Here is a 24,806-nt window from a genome sequence, read left to right as displayed (position 1 = left end):
GGCTCTACCTAAAAAATCTTTTATACGCTGTCTCCACTTCCGGATTTCTCAGGTACTCCTTCTATGGGAGTTTGGCAGCCATCATCACCAACTGAAATTTTTACTAAATTCTGGTTATCGAATCCAATGGCTCCATTTCCGTCTTCACAGGACTTAATGTCTCTGAAGCATTTGACACTGTTGATCATTCCCTCCTTGAAACTCTATCTTGAATTTATCTTCTCCCTCTCTAGCTCTTCCTTTTCAACTCCCTCTTGCAGGCCCACCCCTAGTTTTCAAGGAGCTTGAAGAGTACAAATGTCAGCCCGTATACCACATGCCTAAGTATTTTAAAGTTACAGACCAAACTAACAAGCTAGTGAATTTTATTTTACTCTCCTATCTTGACACATACACTTTTATAACAACCTACAAGGCTAAGTTCTGATTTGGCATTCTCAGACTCAACATCTATGGCGGCGGGGGGGGGGGGCGGTGGGAGGCCCGTGCTCCCCCATCTCCCTGCAGCCTGCCCCTTTTTCTCAGGCCACCTTTGGCTCCCCTCCAGCCTACAAGGAGCGTCACATGCACACACGTGGACATCCCAGACAACACGTCTAAGCTCTGGCCACACGCCTGCAAACAGCTGCCACTTGGCCATCCCTTAGGCCGAGGGAAGCCCATACATGTGGTATAGTTAACAGAGGAGAGAATCAGGGAAGAGACCTGTGAAGGGTTACATGGGCAGGGAATTCTGGGATTCAAATACTCTTAGCTTGATCTAGAAATGGGTACCAGATGGACTGGCCCCTCAAAATCCTCAACCTATCCTATCAGCAGGGGCTAGCTGCAGGAAGGCCAGATGAGGGAACCCAGAGCAGCGTTCCCGCTTGGATAACTAAGGACAGTGCAACTCTCTGGTCAATCCTGGTAGGTGTTTCCAGGACCCTATCCGAAGTCCTCTTCTGATTCTTCACTCTGTCTAAACCATCTCACGCACTGCCACGGCTTCACTCAAGTCTCTCTTCCAGTCTAAACCATTTTATGGGCTCCAGTTTGTCTGCTAGATATTTTCTTGCCTGTACTTCCTTGTGAAATTAAATAAGGTATAAATAAATAGCAAGCATCTATTCCAGGATATCCCAAGGACTCCATTAATTAATTCAGTCATTCAACAAACACTCATTGAGCACCTTTCATATACGAGTAGTTTTCGGTCGCTAGAGGTACAGTGGTGAAAAAAGCAGAAGTCCTTGTTCTTATGTATCTTAAATCCCAGTGGGGAGAGATGAAAATAGCAAAATATGTTTAGCACCCATGTAGACGGTGATAAAGGCCAAGGAGGCAAATGAACCAAAAGGAGAAAATATTCGGCAAGGAAGAGGGCTGCAATTTCAAACTGGGTAATCAGAGAAGAATTCACTGAAAAAGTGACATATGAGTGAAAACTCGGAAGTAGGAAGGAGCTGTGCCAGTGACGGGGGGCACGGGGAGAGCTCCCTTGTGAAAGGAAAGAGAACATTCAAGATCTTCAAGAGGGAATAAGCCTGAAAGTTCAAAGATCACCAAGGAGGCCAATACGGCTGGAGTGAAGTGAGCTAGAGGAAGGAAGAACAGACGCGATGACCAAGGGGTAAGGAAAGGGGTCACGTAAGCCCTCGATGAGGACTCTGACCTTGACCCCGGGAGAAGGAGGGTATTGTGCAGAGAGATGATCTGATTATTCTAACAGTCATTCAGCTGCTGGGTTGAGAACAGACAAGGGGACAGGCCAGAAGCAGGGAGATCAATTTGGAAGCCACTAGGATAACTAGGTGAGAAATGACACTGGCTAGGACTGAGTGGTGGGTTCTGGAGAGAGCGAAGAGTGGTCAACTTTTAGAAATTTTTGTAGGTAAAACGGACAAAGTTTGATAGCAAAGTGGACGCGGGGTGTAAATGAAAGAGAAGAGTCAAGAATGAATCCAGAGAAATCAGTCAGCGCACCTGGACTAGCCATGAAACGGGATGAATGACGGTGTGAAACAAGTCCCACATGTCCCAAACTCAACTGTTTCTCTGCTACCTCCCCCAAGGTATGAGCTCACCTACTGTGCTGAATTAGCCCCATAAGCTGCCCTGCCACCTACACAAGTTGCCTAAAGCAGCAGAGGCTGCAGTCGTCTGTGGCTCCTTCCCCATCAACACCATCATCCTCTCACTCCTGACTCGTGCCCAGTAATCTCATATCCTCTGCCTTAGTTGAGGCCCTTATTCTCATTTTTCTATAGTTGTAAGAGCCTCAGATTTTGCCTCCTGGCCTTTAATCTTCCCTCCCTTCCAGTCCATCTAACTGCACTGTCAGGGTGATCCAAGATGGGATAATGTCAGGCCCCTCTCAAAATTCTTCAGCAGTTCATCATCACCTGCAAGATGAAATTTCAACCTCTTTGCAAGCATACTGATTTAGTAGAAACGAGCAAGGGGTCTAGGTCTCTTTTTCAGAAGTTATGAAATGTTCATTCTGATATGCTCCGGTATGGAAGCCACAAATCTAATCCATGCTCACTGGCCCAGCCTCGTTCTCCTTTACTCCCTCCATCTTGGTTGTTTGCACCACAGCTGTTTACAGTTCTCTACATTCTTCTCTCTCTCGTCTTGACACCCTTCCCCTGTTTGCCCATTTGGCCAATTCCTAGCTGTCTCACAGGTCTCAGCTCTAAAGCAACCCCATCACTGAAGGGCTCAGTATCATTTTCTGTAATTCTCTTCCCCCAATCCACATTATATACTTCCCTCACAAAAACATCAGGGAAATAACAGCTTCCAGGTGCCCCCTCCCATCAACCACAGCAAGCCCAACACCTATGCCTTTCTTTAGTGCTCCCTAAAATCCTGCTTCACTTTACCTTCTTAATATTCTCACCTTCTTACCACTTTCTCAAAGCACCAAGTTTTAAACATCTGTGTATCCAGGTTTTAAAAATCTGTGGTTGATACCACCTAAACCACTGCCTTTCATATAGCAGATAAACAGTAAAGATGTGATGAATACGCGGATAAACAAACATGTTCCAATCAGACAAATGTCTTCACTGTTCACTACACAGACCAATGCTCATTCCCATCCCTATCCCTTTGCTGGTTCCCTTCTCTCATCAGGGATGCCCTCGTCTTTGATTATTCAGATTCTACCCGCCCCTCATGGACAACTTTTCCCCTATAATAACGTCACCGGTTTCCTCTCTCTTACTATACCAGTCCTTTCAATAACATTTATTAAGCACTTAACTGTATACCAAATACAGCACTAGGCCAAGAACACAAAAACAAAGTTAGGACTCAGCCTGCAAACAGCTTAGAGTCTAGTAAGGAGAGGCACTTGAAGCAATTACCATAATGTAAACGCCATAAAGGAAACTACAAAGTACAGTGGAAACATTAAAAAAGGGAACACCCAGTCGGCCCGGGGCAGGGGGGGATTGTAGGGGAAGATTCTAGAAAAGACTTCAGAAAGGAGCCACCGCTTGGTCTGGGGTTAGAAGAAGGGGTGGAAACTGGCATAACAATAAGAGAAACAATTCTGAATCATGAATACTAAGTGAACTGTCAGGACTGAAAAAAACTGCGAAATGAGAGGAAACCTAAGTATCAGTCAGAAGCAAATGCAGCTCAGACTATAACTCAGCTGCTTAGAATACAGACCACACTCTCATCAGAAACAGCTTACGTGTGTGACTTTATTTACATAAAGTACAAAACCAAGGAAAACTCAATCTATGATACTCGAAATATGATACTACATTACAAAAGGCTGCTACCACTAATACATAAGGAATGCTTAAAATAGAGAATAAGGGACCAAAAAGGAAAACAAGAGAAAAATATGAAAAACTGTGGTACAAATAACTGTGGTATAAAAAATGTGAAAAACACGAACACACAATTCACAAAACCAGATACAAAAATAGCCCTTAAACATAAGAAAAGATGTTCAAATTCACTCGTAGAGAAAGGCAAGTTTTTAAAAATTGAAATACCATTTCTCTCATCTATCAGATTGGTGAAAATTAAAATGCATATAACATTATATTCTGTTGGTAAAACTGTGTACATTTATACACTGCTGGTGGGAAGCAAGGTGACCCAACACTTTGGGAGGAGAATTTGGCAATATCTAACAAAACTACATATGTACTTACCTCTTAAAACAGCTTTATTGAGATATAATTCACATATCACACAGTTCACCAACTTAAAGGGTTTAGTATATGAATGAAGTACCATCCTCACCACAATCTAATTTTACAACATTCTCAGCACGTCACCCCCCAGAAAACCCTCACGTCCATCAGCGGTCACTCCCCACCCTCCCCCACCCTCACGTCCTCGGCGATGCTAATCTACTTCCTACCTCTAGAGATTTGCTGTTCCGGCCATTTCATATAAACAGAATTTTAAATACGTGGACTTTTGTGACGGGTGTCTTTCACTCAGTACGTTTTCAGTATTCATCTATGTGTAACATGTATTAGTATTTCAATTCTGTTATTGCTGAATAATATTCCATTGCCTAGACATATTACATTTTATTTATCCATTCATCAGTCGGTGCAAAGTTGTTTCCACTTTTTGCCTATTATAAAATCATGCTGCTGGGGCTTCCCTGGTGGCGCGGTGGTTGAGAGTCCACCTGCCGATGCACGGGACGCGGGTTCGTGCCCCGGTCTGGGAAGATCCCACGTGCCGCGGAGCGGCTGGGCCCGTGAGCCACGGCCGCTGAGCCTGTGCATCCGGAGCCTGTGCTCCGCAACGGGAGAGGCCACAACAGTGAGAGGCCCGTGTACCGCCAAAAAAAAAAAAATATATATATATATATATATGCTGCTATAAAAATTCATGTACAAGTTTTTGTGTAGACATATGTTTTCTTTTCTCTTAGTATATACTTAGGAATGGAATTGCTAGAACACATAGTAACTCTGTGCTTAATATTTTGAGAAAATGCCAAACTACATCATTTTATATTGTCATCAGCAGTGTATGAAGGTCCTAATTTCTCGACATCCCCATCAACCCATGTTGTAGGTAATCTGTTATGCAGCAATAGATAATTATTAACACATCATCTTGGTATATACAATAAAAATCACTTGATAAATTTTATAATTAAAAGAAAAAAGCAGAGCTTCCCTGGTGGCACAGTGGTTGAGAGTCCACCTGCTGATGCAGGGGACACGGGTTCGTGCCCCAGTCCGGGAAGATCCCACATGCCGCGGAGCGGCTGGGTCCGTGAGCCATGGCCGCTGCGCCTGTGCGTCCGGAGCCTGTGCTCCGCAATGGGAGAGGCCACAACAGTGAGAGGCCCACGTACCGCTAAAAAAAAAAAAAAAGAAAGGAAAAAGCAGCCAAGACTCAATGGCAAAATATTTAAAACTTTTCCCCAATACTGGGAACAGAGCAAATATACCTACAATTGCCACTTCAATTCAAAACCACACTGGCAATCCTGACCAGCAGAGTTTGATAAGGAAAAATTAAAAGGCATAAGAAACGGAAAGGAAGAGGGACTTCCCTGGCAGCGCAGTGCTTAAGAATCCACCTGCCAATGCAGGGGACAGGGGTTCGATCTCTGGTCCAGGAAGATTCCCACATGCCGCAGAGCAACTAAGCCTGTGCACCACAACTACTGAGCCTGTGCTCTAGAGCCCATGAGCCACAACTATTGAGCCCACGCTCTGCAACTACTGAAGCCCACGCTCTCTAGGGCTCATATGCCACAACTACTGAGCCCACGTGCTGCAACTACTGAAGCCCACGCGCCTGGAGCCTATGCTCCGCAACACGAGAAGCCACCGCAGTGAGAAGCCCGCGCACCACAACGAAGAGCAGCCCCTGCTCACTGTAACTAGAGAAAGCCCGCGTACAGCAACGAAGACGCAACGCAGCCAAAAAATAAGTAAAATTTAAAAAGAAAAAAGAAATGTAAAGGAAGAAATGAAGTTACCATTGTTTGTAGATGTTAAGACTCTCTACATAGAAAACCCAAAAGAACCTTCAGATATTAGAAGAAGAGGGTTTGCAAGATGTGTGGATACAGATGAATGCAGTAAGTCCCCTACATACGAAACTTCAAGCTGTGAACTTTCAAAGATGAGAAAGTGTGTTCACATGTCCAACCACATAAGTTAGTTCACGTGTCTGGCATACACTGTCACATGCGTGCATCCTCTACAAGTGGCTGTGCTTTTGTGTACTTTACTGTACAGTGCTGTACAGAGTACAGTAGTACGGTATCTTTATTTCAAGCCCAGGACCCAAATGTAGAACGGTACACAAAGGTTGCAGCAGCCGTTCAGAACGCAATCCAGTGCTACCGTGTCATCTATGATGAGAAAAAAAGAGCTACCACCCAGACATCACTGGATCATTTTTTCAAGAGGGTAGATAGAATTGAATCTAGCAATGAACCGGAACCTGGGCCATCAGCGTCAGGCGTGAGTGGAATTGCAGCTTGCCCTCCGTCTCCTATTGCGGACGATCCTGATTCAGCTCTACCATCTCCCACCTCCTCTCCCTCCTCCAGTCCGGAACTCTCCTGGCCTGTTCACTCGATGCCAGCCCCTGGATGCCAGCTACTGTACTGTACTACTGTACTTTTCAGGGTACTGTACCGTAGGATTATAAAATATTTTATTTTTTGTGTTTGTTTTTTATGTATTATTTATATGAAAAGTATTATAAACTATTACAGGAAAGTACTATACAGCCGATTGTGTTAGCTGAGTTCCTAGGCTAACTTTGCTGGACTAACGAACAAACTGGACTTACAAACGTGCGCTCGGAACGGAACTCGTTCGTATGTAGGGGACTTACCATATATAAAAATCAACTGTTTCTCTATGTACCCGCAACAAACAGAAAATGTAATTTTTTAAAAGGATATCGTTTACAATAACCACAAAAATATAAGACTCCTAAGACTTGGGAATTCCCCGGCAGTTAGGGAACTGCTGTGGTGAGGACTCAGCGCTTTCACTGCCGTGGCCTGGGTTCAATCCCTGATCAAGGAAAAAAAATCCCTCAAGCCACGTGAAGACACCTAAGACTCAATCTAACAAAGATCTCTACGGAGAAAATAAATAAATGTATTGAAAGAAATTAAAGAAATCTTGGGAATTCCCTGGCAGTCTTGGATAGGAAAGCTCAGTATCTTACAGATGTCAATGCTCAACAAATTCATCTAAGAAATTCAATATATGTCCAGTCAAAAATCCCACGACGGTTTTACAAAAACCTTGACAAAGATAGTTAAGAAAAAAAAAGGGGGGGGGATGTACAAGAACAAAGGGCAAAAGTGAGCCAAAACCCTGTGGAGAAGAACTGCCCTACCTAGTCTAGTCTATGGTAATTACACAGTAAGTAATGGTGTAGACATAACCAAATATACCAATGGAACAGAATACAGAGGCCAGAAAAAGACCCATGCATATTGGGAACTTAATGTAGGAAGAGGCAGTGTTAACATCAATGGGAGAAAAAGACTATTAAATGATGCTGAGACAAGTGATTATCCATACAAGACAAAAATTAAATCACCATCTCTCACCATTCACAAAATAAATTACAGGTGTACTAAAGACCCAAATATACAAATTTTTTTCAAAATTAGAAGGAAATATAGAATATCTTCATGAACTCATAGTTAAGGAAAAATTACTTAATACATTACTTAATTACTTAATACATTACTTAATACATTACTAAACTTGACTACACCAATTTTTTTTAAAAAATTCCTAACAATGCAAACCAAAAACAAAACCAAAAGACAAGACACTAGGAAAAGTAATTCCCCTCCCTCCAAAACAGGGGGAAAAAAGAACTCCTACTAATTAATAAGAAATATACACAACCAAAATCTATTAAGGATTTTAAAATAAATTATATTAAGTCATGCATGGCTAAATGTGATATAAATTCTTGTCAAGGTTCTAGTTCTCGGGAGTTCCCTGGTGGTCCAGTAGTTAGGACTCAGCGCTTTCACTGCCTGGGCCAGAGTCCAATCCCTGGTTAGGAAACTAAGACCCCTCCTGCAAACCGAGAGGCGCGGCCAAAAAAAAAACAACAGCTCTAGTTCTCATGCTGAATGATGCACTCATGTGTGTTTATCACATTATTAAAAATAAACAAACAACAGCCATTACTGGGCAAATTATTTGTGTCATGAATCAAGGATTATGGTTCATCTAATTTTGTACAACTGGGGTCCAAGGAGAGGTTGAAAACTGATTTTATTAGTTTCCCATCTAAAGTGTGAAATCCATTCACATGCATTGGTTCTTTTTAAATATGTTGTGTAAATTGAATAATATTTACTAATCCTTTGACAAACTTATTTACAATTTTCCAACAGGCTGTGTTCATTTTTTGACTTAATTGCTTCTTAATGCAATTCTTAATTTGTAAGAAAGCTGTGTCAGCATAGGGGGTCACAGTTACCTTACCTGCTATTGCAGCAAATATATCTAAACAACCTAATGGATCAGAAAGAGGAACGGCAATTCCATTCACAGGACATTTCAAGAAAAAGTAAAACTATAGGAACAGAAAACAGATCAGTGGGAAGGCGTTATCTCAAAGGGCACAAGGAACTTTTGGGGGGTGATAGCAATGTTCTATATCTTGACTGCGGTGGTAACTGCATAATGACATGAATTTCTCAAAATCATGGAAATGTAAGGATGAATTTTACTACATGTAAACTAAACTTCAATAAATTTGACTTTAAAAGAAGGAGAGGACAATGCTGCAAATTAGAATTTAACCTATTAAAGAGATTCTTATTCAATATTAACATTATCATCATACTAAGAAGAACTGTAGCTTGTAATCTAAACTTATGTACAGTTTGACTCACAACTAGTACCTGCCTATGGAATCAGAAAATTCTCCCCCTAAAAAGCCTTATTATTCTTAGCCACTTTATTGGTAAAATTAAAGCTTTTAAATTTGGAACTCAATTCCTGAAATACTTCCGATTCATATTTTCATTGTTCTATTTTTTTAATTATCTACCAAGTCTGATAGGAATTATGTATGTAGTTTATAATGCTAATATAATAATAGTCTCAACTATGTATTCTTCTATTTCTATGTTACTGAATCAAGCATTTTTATACATTGTCCTTTCACCCTTAAAATAACCCTGTGAAATAGGTATAATTATTCCCCCATTACACGAGTACTATTTTAACAGTGTGCTTTACATTTAAGAGCTAGTACGACTAACAGTTAAGAGCCTACTGACCACTGTATCCCCAGAATACAGTAGGTACTCAATAAATATTTGTTGAATGTTCGCTTTACCTATAACTACATAATCTTGGGCAGTTATTTATCTCTTTAAACTTCAATATCCTCATCCATAATAAGATAGTAAAACAACTCTATGAAGTCAGTGTGTTTAGTTCCTTTAATCCTTTACATAAAGTGCCTGGCACACTGTGAGTATTGAATGAATGTAACTTTATTATTATTATGTCTTTTATAGCATCAATCAGAGCTGTATCATATTGCCAAACCTTCCTATTAAGAGTAAAGCAGTAACAGATGATTATACCTAAAACCTAGCTGCTCCTCATGCAAAACTGAGATGTTCATTCTTCTAACTTGTTAAAACAAAAATTAGTACATTTTAAAGGGATAAAAAGTAAACTAATGAATCTTTTAAAGAAAGAATCCCCCTCTGAAAATGGAACTAAGTCTGAGCAGTATACAGTTGACAAATATTTGGGCCCACAGGTCGGGGCTGGAAATTATTTGGGCAGCAAGTGGTCACGTCATGGGACTTACTTTAGGGCAAGGTGATTGATCTAGACATTTTCAACTGCGTGCTAGAAATTTACAGTATAAGAGAAATTACATGAAATTACTGGAAGAGGTCTTAGAGCTCATTTTATAGAAGAAATAGATTGAAGAGGCTAATTGGAAAATTAAGTAAAATATCGATAACTTGCCAACCATAAAACAATTCTGCATTTCAAGAGTCCCATACCATGGATAATAATATCTTAAAATCCTTATTTACTCACGGCCCTGAGTTCTGACACACAAAGTCACAGAATAACACATAGATAAGAAATGAACTTAGATAATCTGTGATTTCATCTAAGTTCTGTTTAAGGTATTTTGATGCTTTTCTTGCCAGGCATGTTTTGGTTGTTTTCTTCATCATCCAAAGAACTACAATGGCCAGGTTCCTGGGCGTAACCTCACAAATGCTGGTTTGTTCAATTTATTTTGTGATGGTGAAAATCTAAGAGGGAATTATCATCTTAAAATACTCTGAATAATCAAACATTAGAGTTATTTAAAGAACTGATGAGCAAAGAGATGGCAAGACAAAATCAACCTGACTGCGCTACCCACAATTACCACTGGAGCTAAAAATGATACTGCTGCCTAGCTATCTGTACTCCTTTAATATTTTGATCCTCCTAAACTCTGTTACCATTTCACACTGGCTCAAACTGTAGGGCCGTAATAATAAAGGCCATAATAAGTATATGGAGGAAGAGATCACATTAAGCACATCCTAGAATCCAACCTATCTTGAGGATGAAGATAAGCAACGAAGGTCTGATTTGATTTTTTTTTTTTTTTGGCCACACTGCACAGCATGCATCAAACCCGCGCCCCCTGTAGCGGAAGCAGAGCCTTAACTACTGGACCACCAGGGAAGTCCCCAAAGGTCTCATTATTAATCAGTAACCCTAAACTTATATGAATATTCATTTCTAGACTTATTCTATGAACTATTTGTAAGAAATACTAAATGGTGGAAATAAACGTTTAGCCTGTATATTCTGTGAATAAGCACACTTCCAAATCAAGTAAGAACCAGACAGGAGAATATGTACTAGGAGGCTCGGTTAGGGAAAAAGTGCAATCAAAGCCACCGGCTTATCCCCTGACCATTGCACAGACGTTCAAGAAGTCTCAAATATGGTCACAATAGCCTCTTGTACATGCAAAGAGAGACACATAAAAGACTTACAAGGCTTGTTTCAACTGGCTTAAGGTAGTCAAGCAACTGCTTTACAGGAAGCTGAAGCTAGAGGTGATCAGGGTATATGGCAGATTCCCAGTCATCAGGAAGCCTAAAATCTACTTAGGTTCTATTCAGCAAAGCAAACTGGGGAAAGTTTTCTTTTTGAAGGAGAGATAAATTGCCAATGCAGCAACTGCCATCCTCAAGACCCTAGTGCACGACTTCCCTGGTGGCGCAGTGGTTAAGAATCCGCCTGCCAATGCAGGGGACACGGGTTCAATCCCTGCTCCGGGAAGATGCCACATGCTGTGGAGCAACTAAGCCCATGTGCCACAACTACTGAGCCTGCGCTCTAGAGCCCGTGAGCTACAACTACTGAGCCCGCGCGCCTAGAGCCCGTGCTCTGCAACAAGAGAAGCCACCGCAATGAAAAGCCCGCACACCGCAACGAAGAGTAGCCCCCGCTCTCCGCAACTAGAGAAAGCCCGCGCGCAGCAACTAAGACCCAACGCAGACATAAATAAATAAATAAATTTATTTAAAAAAAAGACCCTAGTGCAGATAATTCTAAAACCTTCGCCAACTTCTTCACTACCGTGACTTAAAAGGAAGCAAAGAACTGCTCTTCACGACAACCTTTTTAAATATTCTGGTTTGACAGGATATGAATTCATTAATGTGAATTTATCCTAGAGGTAACTCGATAACTAGCTCAGCTTAGAGTATATTTTCTTCTTTTTCCAAACAATGAAGGGATAACAGTAGTTAACATTTATAGAGCACTTACTCTATGCCAACATTATTCTAAACTCACTACATGTATTAACCTATTTAATCTACACAATCCTACAAAACAGGTATAATTCCCCATTTTACATTTGGGGAAACTGAGGCACCAGGCGTTTTTTTTTTGTTTGTTTGTTTGTTTTGTTTTGTTTTTTTAAAGTAACTTACTCAAGGTCAAACAAACAAATGAGAAAGTCAGAATTTCAACCTAAGCCGTCTGGCTCCAGACTCTGTGCTCTTAAAGTTTTTCTGCCTCATGATTATACAAGTGTTTTTAACATTGAAACTGAATGAATCATATAGAACCTCTCCCACCCCACCTCTGGGAGATTTTTCTACCTACTTCCTTTATTGACTCATAACATGAGCTGATTAGAAGGCTTAAAATATGCTAAATGGGAATTACATCTACCTTATCTACATAAGCATACATATTTTTTTTCCCTTTCCAAAAAAAGGGGGTGGCGGGAGGAGGGAATTAATTATTTAACTCACAAATTCTCTCATATAAGTTCTGTAGGCCTTAGGGAGAAAGTGACAGTATCAGAAATTCTTTCTCCTTTGGCCTCTTTAGGGTTGAGCTTTTTTTTTTTTTAACATCTTTATTGGAGTATAATTGCTCTATAAGGGTGTTTTAGTTTCTGCTTTATAACAAAGTGAATCAGCTATACATATACACATATCCCCATATCCCCTCCCTCTTGCATCTCCCTCCCACCCTCCCTATCCCACCCCTCTAGGTGGTCACAAAGCACCGAGCTGATCTCCCTGTGCTATGTGGCTGCTTCCCACTAGCTATCTATTTTACATTTAGTAGTGTATATATGTCCATGCCACTCTCTCACTTCGTCCCAGTTTACCTTCCCCCTCCCCATGTCCTCAAGTCCATTCTCTATGTTTGCATCTTTATTCCTGTCCTGCTCCTAGGTTCTTCAGAACCATTTTTTTTTTGATTCCATATATATGTGTTAGCATATGGTATTTGTTTTTCTCTTTCTGACTTACTTCAGAGCTTATTTTTTATTTGTTTTTTAGAAAGAAATGTTGGCCTGTAATTCTATATTAGCAAGAAACAAAGATTCTCAGGTATAGACTTTATATGCTAATTAAGATTTACCCATATTTACCTGGAACCAAAATATAAACTTTCTCATAATGTTAAATAAAAAGGTCCCTGCAGAAGCAACTAGGGGAAAATGTGCACCCAGTCTCTCACTCTGAGGCCTAAACTATAACTATGTCCAAGATTACCTCCCTTTGCCTAATTAAGCCAAGGTTTATACCTTCCCCACAGGCTCTGGATCATGGGTGCTTACAGGGCCTGTAGAATGTATAATGAATACATCAGTGAACAAACGCATGCTTATTTTTATTTGAAGGACTAAATATCATCTTCTCCATTGTACCTGCGGCTCTAATCACTGGGCAAGAATCTCTGCCACTGCTATAACTGTACTATCAATTCAAAGTTTTACAGATAATGGGTTTTTGTCTTATTTTTAGATAGTTAAATTTCAAGGAAGAAGTTACTTTCTCTTCTATTCTTTACAAAGTTAAAATCATTCATAGAAAACCCTAGAAATATTTATTCACACTCAGAAGCTGTTAAACAATAAAATTATAGGACTTCTCTGGTGGCGCAGTGCTTAAGAATCCGTCTGCCAATGCAGGGGACACGGGTTCGATCCCTGGTCCGAGAAGATCCCACATGCCACAGATCAACCAAGCCCGTGCGCCGCAACTACTGAGCCTGTGCTCCAGAGCCCACACGCTGCAACTACTGAGCCTGAGTGCTGCAACTACTAAAGCCTGCACGCCTAGAGCCCATGCTCCGCAACATGAGAAGCTACCACAATGAGAAGCCTTCACGCTGCAAGAAAGAGTAGCCCCCGCTCGCCGCAACTAGAGAAAGCCCACACGCAGCAACGAAGACCAACACAGCCAAAAGTAAAAATAAAAAAAAGAATAAAATTATATACTGGGCTGTAAATTAACTCTTGCATCAAGAATGAAGGTCGCTGCAATATTTTTCCACTGTTTTCCCACCACACTTAGAAAAAAATCTAAACTCTTTAACATGGTCTTTATAAAGATCAACCCAGGGGTAGCCCACCCCACCTCTCTGACCCCATTCATCCCTCATTTCTCTTTCACTGGCTTGCTGAGCTCCAGCCACACTGGCCCTATTCCTACAACACACCAAGCTTATTCTGCACCTCCTGTTCTCTAGGTTACAAGGGCCTTCCAGATCACCCACAGACTGAATGCTCCTCACACATCATGCAGATCTCACTTCAAATACCACCTCTTCAGAGAGACATTTCCTTCACGGCTCCCCTCCCCCAAATTATATCACATTTCCAGGTAGCTGCCCCATCATTCTCTATTTGAGATCGCATTACCCTTTTTTATTTGTTCACTATATTTATCATTCTCTAAAATTATCTTGTTTTTATGTTTAATGCATGTCTCCTCTAACAGAATATAAGGTTCCGTGAGAACAAGTACTGCATTTATCTTGTTTACTACAATCTCTCAAGGACCTAAAATGAATAATACTAAATGTACAGGCTCATATGAAGATTTTGACATCTTATAACCATTCTAACTCATTATATTGCTCTCTTAGGCTTCTTCCATTTTTTCCTACTAATTAGCACCCACCATGAGAGAATTAAGCAGCAAGAAATATGGACAAACAAGTAGACTTTATACTGTATGATCAGTTCAGGGAATGAACTAAGGTTTCAGAATTAATGGCGTGTCTTTCAAATTGTACACTGATCCTACTTTCCAATAAACACTAATAATTATAAGTAAATTGTTAATTGTGTTTGAAAAGAAACTATCAGATGAAATTTAGCATTTATGAGTAATATACTTTCATGCATATCATGAAATACAGATGAAAATATTGAATATAATTTAGAAATAAAGCAAACTCCATTTTAGGATTTAACACATAGTTTAGATATCATTTTCTATCTAAAATTTAATTTTATCTCCAAATACAGAAACCACGTTTAAAGAATTAAAGGAAAGTATGATAACTGTAACTCATATAACTCTTATCAATAAAGATACAGATATTATTTTAAAAAAGAATAAAATGGAAATCCTGGAGTTGAAAAGTATAACAATTCTAGAGCTGAAAAGTATTAAGAACCAAAATTTTAAATTCACTAGCAGAGTTCAAAAAGCAGATTGGAGATGACAGAAGAAAGAGCCAATGCACTTGAAGATATATCAATAGAAATTACCAATTCTGAAAATCAGAAAAGAATTTTTTAAAAAAACCTTTCAATGAACAGAGCCTCAGAGACTTAGGAATACCATCAAGCATGCCAACTTACATGTAATGAGAGTCCCAGAAGAAAAGGAAAGAGAGAAAAGGATAGAAAAAATACTTGAAGAAACTATAGTTAGAACTTACCAAATGTTTAAAATATGGTTCTCTCTACATTTAAGTTTACTGAATCCAAAGTAGGATTAACACACAGAGATCCACACCTAGACATACCACAGTAAAATTGTTGACTAGGGGCTTCCCTGGTGGCGCAGTGGTTGAGAGTCCACCTGCCGATGCAGGGGACAGGGGTTCGTGCCCTGGTCCGGGAAGATCCCACATGCCGCGGAGCAGCTAGGCCCGTGAGCCATGGCCGCTGAGCCTGCGCATCCGGAGCCTGTGCTCCGCAACGGGAGAGGCCACAGCAGTGAGAGGCCCGCATACAGCAAAAAAAAAAAAAAAAAAAAAAATTGTTGACTAAAGACAGGAAATCTTGAATGCACAAAAAGAAAAATAACTCATCAGAAACAATGAAGGCCAGAAAGCAGGAGACGACATATTCAAAATGCTAAAAGTAAACAAATGTAACAAAGTATTCTATATCCAGCAAAACTATTCTTCAAAAATAAAGGCAAAATAAAAACAATCCCAAAAAACAAAGACTGAGATAATTCATTAATAACAGACTTTCCTTACAAGAAATCCAAAAGGAAGTCCACCAGACTGAAAGGAATAACCAGCCCATAACTCAAATACATAAAAAGAAATAAAAATCACATAAACGGTAAATACATGGTAAATATTTTTTTTAAAAAAACCTTTTAAAATACTTGTTCTTCCCTTAACTATCTTTAAGACATACAGTTGCATTAAAATATTATAAAACTGTATTGTTGGGCTTCTAGAACATAAAAATTTAATATGCGTGACAATACTAACAGACAGGAGGGGGGGAGAAAATGGAGCAAATTTTCTATATTTTACTACAATTAAATTAGTCAATTCTGAAGTAAACTGTGATAAATTAAGACACACACTGTAATCCCTAAAGCAACCTAAGAAAATAACTAAAAAATCCAGTTAAGAAACTAACAAAGGAATTAAAATGATACCCTGGAAAATATCTAGTAACTCCAGAACAGGGAGTAGAAGACAATCAAAAAAATAAAAAAGAAATGAGATGTATGGAAAGTAACTAGCAAAACTGCATAAATCTGAATATCAACTATTACATTAAACGTGAACAGATTAAACCTTCCAATCAAAAGGCAGAAGTGGTCAAACTATTTTTTTAAATAGGCATTTGAACTATATACTGTAAGATACACTTTAGATTCAAAAACAAATAAGTTGAAAGTAAAAAGACAGAAAAAGATACAGAATGCAAACAGTAAGCACAAGAGAGCTGGATTAGCTACACTAACACCAGACGAAATACTACTATAAGGTGTATGTATGTGTATTATTATATATGTATATCATACCTAACACCAGTGCCCCAAAAATATGAAGCAAAAATTGACAGAACAGGCCTCCCCTGGTGGTGGAGTGGTTGAGAATCCGGCTGCCAATGCAGGGGACACGGGTTCGAGCCCTGGTCCGGGAAGATCTCACATGCTGCGGAGCAACTAAGCCCCGTGCACTACAACTACTGAGCCTGTGCTCTAGAGCCCGTGAGCCACAGCTACTGAGCCTGCGCTCTAGAGCCCGTGGGCCACAACTACTGAGCCCACGTGCTGCAACTACTGAAGCCCGCACGCCTAGAGCCTGTGCTCCGCCATAAGAGAAGCCACCACAATGAGAAGCCCACGCACCACAAGGAAGAGTAGCCCCCACTCACCACAACTAGAGAAACCCTGCACGCAGCAACGAAGACCCAATGCAGCCAAAGATAAATAAATAAATAACTTTATAAAAAAATTAGAACTGAAAGGAAAAATAGACACTTCAATAATAATAGAGATTTTAGAATCTCACTCTCAGTAATTAATAGAATAGCTAGACAGAAAATAAGCACAAAGAACCAACTTGACCTGACACCTATGAAACATTCCACCCAACAAAACCTTTCTAGCACACATAGAACATTCTTTTTTTTTTCTTTTCATTTTATTTATTTATTTATTTATTTTGGCTGCATCGGGTCTTAGTTGCAGCATGAGGGATCTTTCGTTGCCGTGCACAGGCTTCTCTAGCTGTGGTGCGCGGGCTTCTCTCTAGTGCGGCATGTGGGTTTTTTTCTCTAGTTGTGGTGCATGGGCTCCAGGGCGCATCGGCTCCATAGTTTGCGGCACACAGCCTCTCTTGTTGAGGCACAGGGGCTTAGTTGCCCTGCGGGCTTAGTTGCCCCACGGCATGTGGGATCTTAGTTCCACGACCAGGGATTGAACCTGTATCCCCTGCATTGGAAGGCGGATTCTTTACCACTGGACTACCAGGGAAGTCCAGAACATTCTTCATAATAGATTACATACTAGGCCATAAGAATGTCTCAATAAATTTAAAATGAGAAAAATACAAAGTATATTCTCTTACTACAGGGGAATTAAATTAGAAATCAGCAACAATGAAATTTAGGGAATCCCCAAATAATTGGAAATTAAACAATACATTTCTAAATAACCCATGGGTCAAAGAAGAAATCACAGAGGAAATTAGGAAATATGAATGAAAATTTTAAAAAGCAGAACATATAAAAACATATGGCAGCTAACAACGTTTGGAAGGAAACGTAGGCCTATATCAGAAAAGAAGAAAGATCTCAAATCAACAACCTAAGCTTCTACCTTAAGAAACCAGAAAGAGAAAAGCAAACAAAATCTCAAGCAAGAAGGGAGGAAATTATAAAGATTAAAATGGAAATCAGTGAAGTAGAAAACAGAAAAACAACTGAGAAAAAAACAATTAAATCATAACTTTTTACTTTGAAAAGAGCAACAAAACTGACAAACCTTTAGCTAAAATGACCAAGTAAAAAAGAGAGAAGACACATGCTGCCAAAATTAGGAATGAAAAAGCAAAAGATACTACCTGTGCTTGCAAAATTAAAAGCATATATAGGAATATTATAAAGTGTATGCCAAAAATATTAAATAGCTTAGATGAAATAGACAAATCCCTAGAAACACAATTACCAAAACTAATAATTTAAAACTTAGCAAAAAATCTGAATAGATCTATAACAAGTAAAGAAACTGAATTAGTAGTTTAAAAATTTCCCAAAAAGAAAACTCGAGGCCCAGATGCCTTACTGGCGACTTCTATCAAATATATTCAAAGAGGCAGCAATACCAATCCTTCACAAACTCTTACAGAAAATAGAAGAGGGAACATTTCCGAATTTATTCTGGGATTAATATGTATTACTATATTACAAAATCCAAAGACATCACAAGAAAACTACAGACCAGTATCTTCCATAAATATAGACACAAAAATGTTCAATTAAACATTAGCAAACTAAATCTAGCAACATATAATAAGAATTATATACCATGACCAAGTGGGATTTATCCCAGGAATATAAGGCTGGTTTAGTTGCTAAAAATCAATTAATATTATACACTATATTAGTGGAATAAAGGACAGAAACCACATGATCATCTCAGACATTAAGGTGACCAACCATTCTGGTTTGTCTGGGACTGAAGGGTTTCCCAAGATGCAGGTCTTCCAGCACTAAAACCAGGACAGTCGTGAGCAAACCGCAACAGCTGGTCTTGCTAAGAGATGCAGAAAAAGCATCTGATAAAATCCAATACCCATTCATGATAAAAACTCTGAACAAAACAGAATTAAAAAGGACACTTCTACCATGTATAGAAATCTGCTATACAACACTCTGTTTATAGTTAGCAACATTGTACTGTATTCTTAAAAAGTTAAGAGGGTAGATCTCATGTTAAGTTTTCTTACCACAATAACATTTTTTTTTAATTTTTAAGTAAAAGATTTATACACTGAAAAGTTTAAAACATCACTTCGAAAAATTAAAGATCAATAAATTTTTTAAAAATTTCATGTTCATGTATTAGGAGACTCAATATTGTAAGATGGTAATTCATCCCAAACTGATCTACAGATTCAATGCATTCCCCATCAAAATTCCAAAACTTTTTTCACAGATACTGACAAGTCGATTTTAAAATTTTTATATATAACCCACAATAGCCACAATTTTCAAAAGTAAGAACAAAATTTAAGAGCTTACACTACCTATTTTCATAAATTACCATAATGCACAGTAATCAAGACAGGGTGGTACTAGCCAAAGGACAGACATACAGATAACGAAACAGAACTGAAAGTCCAGAATTAAATATTTACAATTACAATCAATGGAGAAATGACAGTCTTTTCAACAAACGGTGCTAAGACAACCCATATATAACAGGTGAATTTAGACCCTTATTTCACACCATACACAAAAATTAACTCAAAATAGATCACAAATCTACATATAATAGCAAAATCTATAAAACATCTAGAAGAAAACAAAGGAGAAAATCCTCAAGATCTTGGATGAGGGAGAGTTCTTAAACAACAAAAGCATAATCCATAAAAGAAAAATTGGGAAATTAAGCTCCATCAAAATTAAAACTTTTGTGCTTCAAAAGACTCCAGTAAAAATGAAGAAAAGAAAAAAGCCACAAACTGGGAGAAAATATTTGTAAATCATGTATCTAAGAAAGGACTTACATCCAGAATGTATAAAAAACTCTTATAACTCAATTATAGTAAGACAACTGGCAAAAGATTTGAATAGCTATTTCACCCAAAAGGATATATGAATGAATATCATATGAAAAAATGCTTAACACCTTACATCTTTAGGAAAAATGCAAATTAAAATCACAATGACTTAAGCACTTCACACCCAGTACAATGGCTAAAATAAAACAGACAGACAATAACAAGTGTTGACAAAGGTGTGAAAAAACTAACTCTCACACATCGCTGTCAGGAATATAAAATGTAAGCCCACTTTCAAAAACAGTTTGGCAGCTTCTTAAAAAGTTAAACAGATGACCCAGCAATTCTATTCCTAGGCATCTACCCAAGAGAATGAAACCATATGTCCACATAAAGACTCACACTCAAACTTTCAAGCTTCATTATTTGCAACAGTCAAAAAACTGGAAACAATCCAAATGCCCATCAACTGGTCAACAGATAAACAAAATATGGTATAACCACACATTAAAATACTATTCAGTAATAAAAAGGAACAAAATACTGACACATGCTACAATATGGATGACTCTCCAAAACACTATGCTAAGTGAAAGGAGCCAGACGCAAAAGACTACATACTGTACGTTTCCATTTATACGTAAGATAAAGGCAAATCTACAGAAACGAAACACAAATCAGTGGTTGCCTGGGGCCAGGAGTGAGAATAAGGGTTAACAGCAAACAGGCTAGAGAGAATCTTCAGAAGTGATAACACGTTCTAAAATTGGCTTGTGGTGATAATTTAAGAACTCAATATATTTATTAAAAATCATTGAATTTTCACTCAGGATTAATTTTTTGGTATTAAATGATAACTCAAAAAGCTAATTTTTTAAAAAAGTGTATATATCCAAGAGAAATGAAAACATATCCACACAAAAACTTGTACACAAGTGTGCGTAGCAGCATTACTTGTAATAGCTAAAAAGTAGAAACTCAAATGTCCATCAACTAATTAATGGATACATAATATGTGGTATATCCATACAATGGAATATTACTCAGCAGTAAAAAGAAATGAAATAATGACACGTTACAATGTGGACGAACTCTGAACACATTATGCTAAATCAAAAAACGCAATTATGAAGATCACACATTGTAGGATTCCATTTATAGAAAATGTTCAGAGTAGGCAAATCTATAGAGACAGAAAGTAGTTAGCGGCTGCCTAGGGCTGGGGGTTCTGGGGGGAAATTGAGAGTGACAGCTAATGGGTATGAGGCTCCTTTTTGCGGGGTGATGAAAATGTTTTAAAATGGATGATGGTGATAGTTTCACAACTCTGTGAATATATTAAAAACCACTGAACTGTACACTTTAAATTGGTGAATCGAATGGTAGGTGAATTATATCCCAATAAAGCTGTTATCAACAACAACAGCAATAAACCTCGGTGTACGATCTGTGAGCAGGTGAAGCCATCAGCGCTGGTAAGGCCCTACCACAGCTGCAGTTACCCACCTATCTACTCAGGACAGAAGAATCTCAAAGTTACAAATTCTTTCCAACCTACTGTGATTATTTTGTAAATGAATTTATGTGTCTGAAATTAAAAGCAATGATTCATCAAAGCAATTAGTTCAGTCACTAAGCTTAAAAAACAGATTGATATTAAATTTTCAAATTTCAAATGCCCAAGATATATCATTTTCTACTTCGTGTGTTTACTAGGAGATACCTCAATAATATTCATATGAGCTCACTGTGTAAACTGTATTACATCATATTTAAACTTTATTCCTAAACCCCTTTAAATGTAATTCAATAGTTTCCAGTCTTATATAAAGTCATTCTACCTTTGGAAGAAAGGAAGAAACTCTGAAGCTCAAATATCCAAACCTATCTTAGTAAAGCATACATTCTTCTGTGCATTCTGTCACTATTCTGTGATTATGGCACTAGACAAAGTACATCATTTACCTCTCGATATAGACCCACAGATAAAAAGAAAAAGCAAATCTGATTACCAAACACCAGATTACTGTTCTATCGTCACCGGATTAAAATTTAAACCACACGGCTGAAATAAATGTTCATGAAGACAAAAAAGGGGGTGAAATTCAGTTTTACAATAAAGTGTTCCCCTCTTACTCCTTTAATGAAGTACTAAGAACGTAAAGAAAGGCTATTCTGCACCGTAGCCAGCTCCTAGAAAAAAGAGTGCCCGGGACGCTGGCACATGGGAAACACTAGGAACTATGCAACCTGGATTACTCCTGGGGTACTGGAATATTTTCCTTTATTGACGTGGAATAAAAATGCCCAAGTAGAGCAAGAGGGGACTCGGCTGCCCTGCTCGCAAAGCTCGCAAAGCTGCTCGGGCAGTCAGTACCAGCCCTGGCCGAGCCCTTACCGTCCTCCTCCCGCGTCCTCCCCCCCCACCCCACCCCGCCAGCATCCAGGAGCAAGGTCCCTGAGGGCCAGCTTCGCGAAGAGAGGATCCAGAAGGCGGTCACTGGACGCGCGTGTTACAGAGCCCGTTTTTGTTTTGTTTAAAAAGCAGATTCCTATCAGAGCCCAGCCTCCCCACTCCCGGGGGGATAGGGGGAAGTGGCAGCAGGGGGCCGGCGTGCAGAGCGAGAATAAAAGAATGACCGAGTACAACCTGCCGTGCCAGCTAACACCGGAGGGCAGGAAAGGTAAGAGGCGGCGATGAGGCCCGAAGGGGAAGGAAACTGGTCTCCAGTCCTCCACGCCACCCCACGCGGCCGGAGCCTCCCAGGTCCCGCCCCGGGCTCGCCGCCCTGCCCCGGCGCCGGCCGCAGCCTCCCGCCCTCCCCGACCCTCCCAGGACGCGCTTCCTCCGGAGCCGGACCCCCGCCCTGGCCTCCTCGCGGGATAAGGCGGGTCAGTTCAGTCCGCTTCTCGGCAGAGGTGACTCGCGCGGCGGTGTAAACACTGCGAGACCAGCTGCGCGCGGCCCATCCCCCCCGCCGGGGTCCGTAACCTCTTCGCGCAGCCCTGCCCGGCGCCCCGCGCTCTCCGCGGGCGGGCGCGCCGCCCGCCTTCCCCTTTCTCCAAGTCCCGCTCCCCGACCGCTGCCCGGGGGCACTCAGCCCCCTTCCCCAGCTCCCGGCCGGTGTCACCGCCACAGCCTCTGGAAAACCCTCCGCAAACCCCGGAGCCAACAACACAGGCGCGGGGCGGGGGCGCGGAGGGAGGCGGTGGCACTCGGGACGGCGAGCCTTTCTCGCCGCACCCTCCGCGCTCCCTCGCACCAGCCTCGGCGGCCCGCGCGCTCTTACCTGTTCTCCGCGTCGCCCGGGAAGACCGCCGCGTCGCCTTCCCTCCCGGCAGGGCCGCGGACTAGCCGCCGCCACCGCCGCCGTTGGCCGGGCGTCCGGAGGGAGCCGGGGCCTCCCCGGCTGCCCGAGCCGCTCCACTGGGAGAGGAGGAGACAAAACAGCGGCGCGCCGCCCCGCGCAGAGCCCCCCGCCCGCGCCGCCCCGCCGAGCCCCCCCAACCGCCGAGGCGACGGCGGCGACACTGAGCCCGGCGCGGGGAGCAATGGTGGCCCCCGCCCTCGCCCCGCTCCCGGCCCCCTCCCTCCCTCCCTCCACCCCCCGCCTCGGCTCCTCCCCCTCGGCCTCCAGCCGCCGCCAACAGGACAGTCGAGTCCGCCTCCCCCACCCCGCCCGCTCAGAGCGCTCCTCCCCTCCCCACGCGGCGAGGGGGGGCGGCACCGCCAGTCAACGCCGCGCCTGTCAAACCCGGGCCGGCTATTTATACCCCGCGGGGACCCGCCGCCCTCGGCCCCCACCAGCCCGCCCACCAGGCCTCGATGGCTCTCTCGAATCTCGCCCGCCCTGTAGCCCCCAACTTCTCCCAAGCACGCCTTCTCAGGTAAAGACTCTCGCCACTTCTCCCGCTCCCTGCTCGGGGCTCCCCCATCCTGCTCCCGACTCCGGCCCCGGCCCGGGACTGGCGCGGGGGCTCCCAAGCGCGGGCAGGCGTGTAGGGGCGCGCGTGCACCTGCAGCGGCCGCCGGCCCGGAGCGCACGCACACACCCTCGCCACTCTCTGAGGTCCCACGCGGGCGCCGGCTGTCACCCCATCCCCAGCTCCGGACTCCCGCCCTTCTCCTCAAGGGATTGCTCTGCACTCAGGCAGCCTGACAGTCAGTGGGGGCCGGAGGTCGTTGAAACTCCTAGCCCGGGTCCCTCCTGTCTGGACTCCAAAGCCTGGGCTAAGTAGAAGGTGGGGCCGCGGGCGGTCCGGAGCGCGCCCCCGGCCCCGCCCCGGCCCGTGACGCTCGTGGAGCCCCGCCCCGGCCGCCTAGCGCCCCTTCGCGCCGCCGGCTCCTCCTCCTCCTCCTCCTCCTCCTCCTCCTGCTCGCTTGCAAACGCCCGGCCTAGTACCCCCGCGGACCCCGCCCCATTCCCAGAAATTACCACCCGCCCAACGGCCGGGCCGCGCGGCGGTTGGTGCCCGCGTTAACTGACGGGCGGGCGGCGGGGCTCAGCGCGCAGCTGCGGAGCGCGGCGGGCGGTCCCTTGGCTCAGCCCCGAAAGCTGCGGGCGCCCGCCCCGGGCCATTGTCGCTGCTCGCTCGGTCGGCGACGGACGGAGAAGTACCCTAAGTCCGAGGATCGTCGGCGCGAGAATGAGGGAGTGGGTGAGCGCGGGAGGATTTTGGTGCCTGCGAATTCGAAAATGAAAACCCAGCTGTAGCCGCATGCTTCTGGTTTCCCCACTTTCACACAAAGGGGAACCTCTGAGCAGGGCACTCACGCGCCTTCAAGTGCACAAAAGCCAATGACACGGTGCCCGGGATTGTCCTGCATTTGGAGCGCCTCATTAATGATCTTTCTTACGCCCAGTTCTGGACACAAACGCCTCAATCTCTTCCCCCACCACTACAGTTGGCCGGCGCCGCATTGGCTTGTATTTGTTTAACAAAGAACAGTGACTGTCCCGGTGCGCGTGGGGACCGACTCTGGTCCCCTCTCGGGCTCCTGCAGCCGCCCTCCGGTGGACCTGGCGCAGT

General features: G+C 42.3%; 1 protein-coding gene across 6 annotated transcripts in view; it reads right to left on the bottom strand.

Annotated features, from left to right (window-relative positions):
- Positions 1-23,234, bottom strand: part of ELF2 (E74 like ETS transcription factor 2) — a 93,853-nt gene extending 70,619 nt beyond the window's left edge. For all 6 annotated transcript variants that reach the window (XM_030876896.3, XM_030876899.3, XM_030876898.3 and 3 more), the window contains exon 1: positions 23,066-23,234. The gene's annotated coding sequence lies outside the window, so the exon portion shown is untranslated. The remainder of the gene's footprint in view (positions 1-23,065) is intronic.
- Positions 23,235-24,806: the final 1,572 nt, after the last annotated feature.

The sequence above is a fragment of the Globicephala melas genome, chromosome 5, assembly GCF_963455315.2.
Source record: "Globicephala melas chromosome 5, mGloMel1.2, whole genome shotgun sequence".
Lineage (NCBI taxonomy): Eukaryota > Metazoa > Chordata > Mammalia > Artiodactyla > Delphinidae > Globicephala > Globicephala melas.
The sequence above is the reverse complement of the archived record's forward strand: the minus strand, read 5'-3'. Positions and strand labels throughout refer to the sequence as shown.